At 42.4% G+C, this 6,852-nt stretch overlaps 1 long non-coding RNA gene across 1 annotated transcript; it reads right to left on the bottom strand.

Annotated features, from left to right (window-relative positions):
- Positions 1 to 891: 891 nt before the first annotated feature.
- On the bottom strand, positions 892 to 6,213 carry LOC115597904. The gene is made up of 3 exons (XR_003987242.1): positions 6,116 to 6,213; positions 5,938 to 5,971; positions 892 to 2,119 (listed from the first exon to the last, which is right to left on the bottom strand). It is a non-coding gene; the product is annotated as an uncharacterized LOC115597904 (long non-coding RNA).
- Positions 6,214 to 6,852: the final 639 nt, after the last annotated feature.

Genomic DNA, 6,852 nt, shown 5'->3' on the forward strand with positions numbered 1-6,852 from the left:
GACAAAAGGGACATGGGGGGCTGAGGCAAGCAGGCTGGCTCTGCTTGTCACCACCCCAGTGCTTGCCATGGCCTGTGGTACAGCAAGTGAGCTGAAGAGCAGAAGTGGGATGAAGGTCCCAAAGGGCCTGGCCTGGGGCAGCTGCTGGCAAGCTGGAAAACCAGGCAGTGGGCTGGGGGCTGTTCCCCTTGAAAGCCTTCAACAGGCTGACAAGCCCCAAATCCACTCACTGAAAAGCCTCCCCTGGCCTTGGCTATCACAGGTGCTAGGTTCAAAGCAGACTGCTTGAACCAGTCTCTCCATTTTTCTGTGCTTTGTGGAACTACTGGCATTTACTCACGGTGGGAACAAGCCACTGTGGGGTCTGACCAACAGCAGCCCTTTGCCTCCATGGATGGCAGGAGCCCTCCTGCAAGGTAAAGTCCTCACACAGTGATGGAGACTGGGGCTGGTGCATGTCTGGGTGGCAGAGTAAAAACGCAGCTCCCCAAACTGCAGGCTTGCCCAAACGTGGTTTTGAAGTTCACAAGATAAAGCTGGAACTGCAATGCCTGTCCATGAAATTATGAATCTTTAGAAGAACAATCTTACTTTCTCCTGCATCTGCCTAGACAAAAGCAGGTGTCCTCACCACCAAAGTCATTCAAATATGACCCACAGAACTTCTCTTGAAAGGACCCTTGACAAGGTCTCTACCTTTGGTAGAAAAGGGCAGAACCATGTATGCAGGAAGTGATGTCTTGTGCTTGCCTCTCTTTTTCCAGGTAAGTCCTATATGTCTCAGCATTACCCAGAGCCTATAGCCCAGAGGCAGCAGTCACCAGAAACTACAGAGAGCTTGGTTCAAATGAGAGCAGGGAAAACCATGTGACGTTTGCAGTAAGCGTACAGATTTGCTTTGGTTGTGCTATCTGCTTGCAAGGCACTCCAGTTCAAAGTGTATGGACTCCATTTCATTTGAATAGAAACACTTTGGGTAGTCATGGAGGCAAAGAAACAACTTGCAAGCAACATTTGCTAGTTTCACAGGAATATTCATTCATCTGAAAATGGTAACAACAAAATGGCCTGTAACCAAGCATATCAAACTTCAGCTTGACTAATTCGTGACTGGTTATCTCTTTGTGAACACTATGTTGAATTAAATCTGAGGAAAAGTGGGTAATTAATGAATCAGTCAATTACATCAGCTCATTTAGAGACAAAGCTTGGCATCTTTTTCAGCTTGTGACTGTCATTTGTTGCGAATGATCAAACACATAAAGACAGAACATTTTTGCTAAAAAATGTACCGAGCCAGGCAGACCCAGAAGCATTTGCTATAGAACTGGGTTTGGCTGCCTCCCTGGGTTACTGCTGTACCACAGCTTTCCTCTGCTGAGACAGCAACACAAGGTAACACATCAGGCAGGTTAACAGTAAGAGAAATTATTTTTCTCTCTGTTGCAGAAACTGCTGGGAGAGGCATTTCCGATTTCTTTCTTCAGTAGCAACTCTGGCCATCATGTAGTTTATCTGACCTTTGGCTACACCACACCATGAAATCAGACACCACTAGGAGGGGGGCCAGAACAAAGCCTGGAGAGATTAATAAGAGCATTATTTGCAATGTGGCACAGGGCCATGAGTCACCGTGCAGCCAGGCTGCTGCTGCACCTTCTGGCAACAGGAACAGCCCAAGTTCTGCATCAGGCTTTCTGTTTAAAAAAAAAAATTACAATCTTCACTTCTGTTCTTTTATACAAAGTCCGGGTCAAATAAATGCATGGGAGAAGGCAGAAAAAAAACCACTCAACTGGAGTGGAAGCAAAATATAAAGTTGATGTTGACTTTCATTCAAAAGAGTCTATTCTTTGGGTGACTGTTTGGGGATTTGGGGGATTAACCAATAAAGAAAAAAATTCTGCTGGTTCAACCTGATGTTAATGTTGCTGTTACACTTCCTCTAGTGCAAAGGTTTGCACACGTGTCCCTCTAATGCCTTCCACCTTCACAGCCTCGGCATGCTAGGGTGCAAATGCAGCTCTCTGGCATATACAAGATCATCTTCTGATGCCATCATGTGAAAATGCTTTGACTTGAAAAACACTGAATTCTGTGCAGGTCAGGTTCAAAGAGTCTGAGGATAAAGAAATATATGTCATTATAGCTATTACAGTGCTATACCAAGCCCAGATAATAATAAGAGGAATCATATTTCTTAGCATTGACTGTATTTGACTGTCAGTTTAGATATCAGAAACATCTCAATGAGGAAACAAGAATGATGTGAATAAAGAGGTTCAAAATTAATCAAGATTAGGTAAATCTCAGCAAGTCACACATGAATGATATGAGTTATGCTCTGTGTTAAAGAGCTCCCTGACTGTACCATGCTCTAGCAAGAAGCTGAGGCTGGGGGAGTATCTGTGTGAGGAGCAGAGGTGACAGTCCTGTTGGAGATAAAGCAGCCTCTCTCAGCACACCCAACCAAGAGGAGACTGTGTAGGGGCTTCCTACAGACAGCTGGCAGAAATATCCTTCTTACCAACCCAGAATCAAAGATCATGAAACCCTGATCATTATGGAGGATTTCAACCACAGCATCTGCTAGAAGAGCAACACAGCACTAAGCAGTCAGTCCAGGAGCTTGTTACACTGTGCTATTGATAATTTCATCATCCGAATGCTGGAACATCCAAACCCCGAGTAGGGATTACACTTGGCTTGACTTGCCAGTGGTGAATGTGCTCACAGTATCAGCCTTATCAGGCTTATCTTCTCTCACCGTAATGGAACTCAGGATCTAGATGAAGGCTGGCAAGGTAAGCTATAGAGGTATGACTCTGATTGCAAAAGAAGAAACTTCTGTTTACTCAGAAATTGCAAAATTCCCTAGAATGCAATCAAGAAGAAACATGCCCAGAGGCATCTGAACAATTTTTAAAGAGATCTTATGGAAACCTCGGTGAAGAATTATCCTGTTGTGCAGGAAGATGGAATTTCAGCAGAAAACCTGATTGGCTAGTGGAGCATCTTCTTCATGAAACCAAATGCAAAAGGAAGCATACAAGAGAAAGATGCAAGGGATACCACCCATTTCCTGAAGAAACTGTCCAATGTGATTGTGAGGCAGCTGTATACTGTCTGTGACAACTGTGGTGACTGGGAAAGTCCCCAATGGCTGGAAAAAATCTGACACTTCATCTATCTTTAAAAAGGCAAGAAAGGAAACTGGGCAACTATCTGATGATGAGCAGCATCTCAGTCACTAGAAGATCAGAGAGAGTGTCCCTCTTGGGAACCATTTCTAAGGCCATAAAGGACAAGAAGATATTTGGAAACAGTATGGATTTACTGAGGGCAAATTGAATTTGACCAACCAGACAGCCTTCTAAGATGAAATGACTGAGTGGGTGAAGAAGATGAAAGTTTTGGGTGTAATTTACCCTGATGTTAGGCTCTGAGAGCATCTCACACAGCATTATCATATGGAAATTAAGAAGCTGTGGGCTAGAAAGAGGCACTGAAAACTGGAAGGCATGTCTGGCAAGTCACCAGCAACCAGAAGAGCACCCAAGGAGTCAGTACTGAGATCCATGTTGCTCAGGATCTTCATCAGCAACCCTGATGAGGACACAGTCAGCTTTGTTGATGACTTCAAACTGTCTGGACTGACAAATGGCAAAGCTTCTACACAAAGGCTCCTTGATAAACTTAAGATTTGGGCCCATGGGCACATGGGGTTCCAACAAGGAAACATCACTCATTTCAGTCTGGGAAGAACCTTGCTGCAGACTCATCCTGGTGGAAAGGATCTGGGAATTACAGAGGACACAAGGCTGAATGTGAGTCACCAGCACGCTGTCATCATCTGAACAGAGCATGTCACATCCTGGACTACATTAGCAGTACAGTGGTCAGAAAACTATGGAAAGTTACTATCTCCCTCTGTTCAGCTTTCACCCAGTTTTAGTGTCCAGCAGTCCAAGAGGTTGCAGAAAAATTGTAATGGGTCCAGCAGATGGCTGCTGAGAAGGTGAATATAATGGTGACTTCTGGATTTCTGCACTGGACTTTAAAGAGACAATTCAACATTTCTCAGTAGCACAGGGGAAATTGCTGAATAGGAGTTTTGCTGAAATGTACTTAAAAAAAAAAAGAATAAAAAAGAAAAAAACCTATTATGGGCATTCAAGTTTTTCTTCCTCCACCTGCTGCCCACAAACAGAGCCAGCAAGCCCTGCAAGCCCATGGCAAGCTCTGTAAGCCTCTGTCAAGCCCTGTGAGCCCATGTCAAGCCTTTTGAGCCCCTGCTCCTGTCTCTGCCTCACTGCTGGGGGAGCAAGTTCAGAGCAGGACTGTAGGCACAGGCTGCAGGGCTGTGGTTTTCCCTCCACAGACCCATTCTGCTGCTTCCAGAAATTTGCTGCTCGGGACATCTGCCTCTTCTACCCGCACCCAACGTAGGCTTTGGTCTCTGCATATTTAGACAAGTAACAGCATCTCTTAAAGCTTTCCCAAGGTTGGAAGTTGAAGCTAGATCAATTTAAACAGGAAACGAGCCACAGTTATGTACACAACATCTATATGAACTAAATAACAGTTGTTAACCATTGAAATGAATTACTAGTGACCGGCTTGTGAACACTATTTAATTGAGTGTATGTTTGTCCCAAAAGCTGGTGCTTTCTGCAGCTATTAGGCTTGAAACATGACTTATCCCCGGGCTGGCTAGGTGGGAGGTCAGCTAGATGATCACACTGGGTTTTTCCGACCTTAAATTCTGTGGCTCTGTGGAAATTATGTGTCAGAGGGTTTTTCTCGTCAGAGCCAGACAGAGAGCTTGAAGTGCACATGGTTACTGACAACTCCCAACTGTCAGTAAAGCTGTTTCACAGAAAGTGTTACATGACTGATGTCTCTACAACTGCACTTTTCCAAACAGATGGGAGAAAAAAATGGCACTGGTCTCAAATCAAATTAGTCTTGATGGATTACGCAAAAGAAATTTAACACATGCTCCACATTTTGAGAAACTTCTAAATATAATATCTCCATTGAAAACAAAGTATATGACAGTGCTAAAAATATGCAAATACACAGTTACAAAACTATCTTCACATTACAGAATAAGGACCACTATTAGGGGCTGGAAAAACCACAGTTCCTTGATGCAGGAGACACATGTCAGGGTTACCACACCTTGTTTAATCTTAGAGATAAGCTCAGTTTTGAAAGTTCACTGTTTGACTTTCAGAGGTTTGTCTTTACAGAACACAGGAAAAAAGAAATATGTTCTCATTCTAACTGATGTCATATTTGCCTTTAGAAATAATAAATACATGACATTATGGGAAAAAAAATAAAATAACTCAAAAGAGAAGGCAGATATTTAAGTTCTGTTGCAGCTGGAAACATGACGTAATAAAGACTTAACCACTGAGTCTTGGTTTACCCTGGTTTACTTTCATTATAATTAGACAAGGGTATAATTTGGTTTTACTGAAGTAGTTATACCAGTAAAACATTTACTGCATGTGCAGTTTTATTCATATAAAGGTTTTGTGCATTATTATGTGTGATGCCATCACCAGATCAGGAAGGAGAAGTACCTGCATCTACCAAGCATTTGTACTGATTGAATGTTGATATGTGCAGATAGATTCTTGAAAAGTGAAAGTAGTAGTCTGAGGATAGAAGCCTTTTAGAATCACTTGTACTAATTAATAAAAGCTGAAAAAGCAGTCTCAGAGACAGAATTAAAGGTATAACAAGTTTGTGCAAACAAAAAAGGCAGATTTTTTTTCTGAATAGTTTCAAATTACACAGATAAAACAGGCCCTGAGAAGTATAATAAATAGGGTCTATATTACAGAGGAATTATTTTCTCAAGAAAATTACATTTTAATTAATTTATAGTAATTTTGGTGCTTTAAATGATAAAAAGAAACTCACATCTGTAGGTTCTTTATTCCATGTAGAAACTGCTCTGAAAAAAAGAATAGTGACAGCTCCCTAATTATTATTTTTAAGGTAATTGTTAAAATAAGAAAAAGAATCTCCCATATAATTGTCAAAAAGAATTAATATGCTTTAAGTACAAAAGAAAAAAAAATGGACTGTAGCCTCCTACCTGGTACGGGGCCAGGGAGTTTTCTTTGATACGACTGTGGCAGGCAGCAGAGGCATAAAAACTATTGTAGCAGCAGACATTAAGAGCAGTAGCACAGGGGACACTTTTGCTCCACTTGCCAGTGGACATGTACAAGATCTTCTCACCTGGCTCAGTAGAAACCAATGTGATGCTGTGTGAGTGGCAGCAGAGCACCCACTTCTCCACGAGGAACCACCCAGAGCACCACTGCAGGGAAAGGCACTCACAGTTCTTCCAAGAGAAGTTAGAATTATGATTGGAGGTTCTGGAAAAAAAAACACCTAGTGTCTGCAAAGTGCTTTTTTTATCTTCAGTGTATTTTGCAAACATTTTACAAAATAGAATTCAGTATATTTTACAAACAAAATTCAGACCTGGCTTATTCAGACCTGTTTTTTTACAAACAAAATTCAGAGCAGCAGGATGGGGCTCAGTGCACCACCAGGCACCTGCATGACTTTGCAGGAATAGTTGTATGGTGGGAGGTGCTGCCTGGAAAAGGATCTTGTTGGGGCATGTGCTGAGTCAATGTATTTCTCTGGCAGCTTGTGCTGGCAGAACAATTATAGTGGTCAAAGAGTTATTTATAACTGTCCTCCCGCAAGAGGATTCCTGAGGGAGGATGCTGGTACGTGCGTTGCTATTCCATGTACACACATCTACACGTGCAGCAGCTGCATCTCTGTATAATGAATGCAGGATACTGTTCTGACATA

This window comes from Calypte anna, chromosome 2 (assembly GCF_003957555.1).
Source record: "Calypte anna isolate BGI_N300 chromosome 2, bCalAnn1_v1.p, whole genome shotgun sequence".
NCBI classification, from domain to species: Eukaryota; Metazoa; Chordata; class Aves; order Apodiformes; family Trochilidae; genus Calypte; species Calypte anna.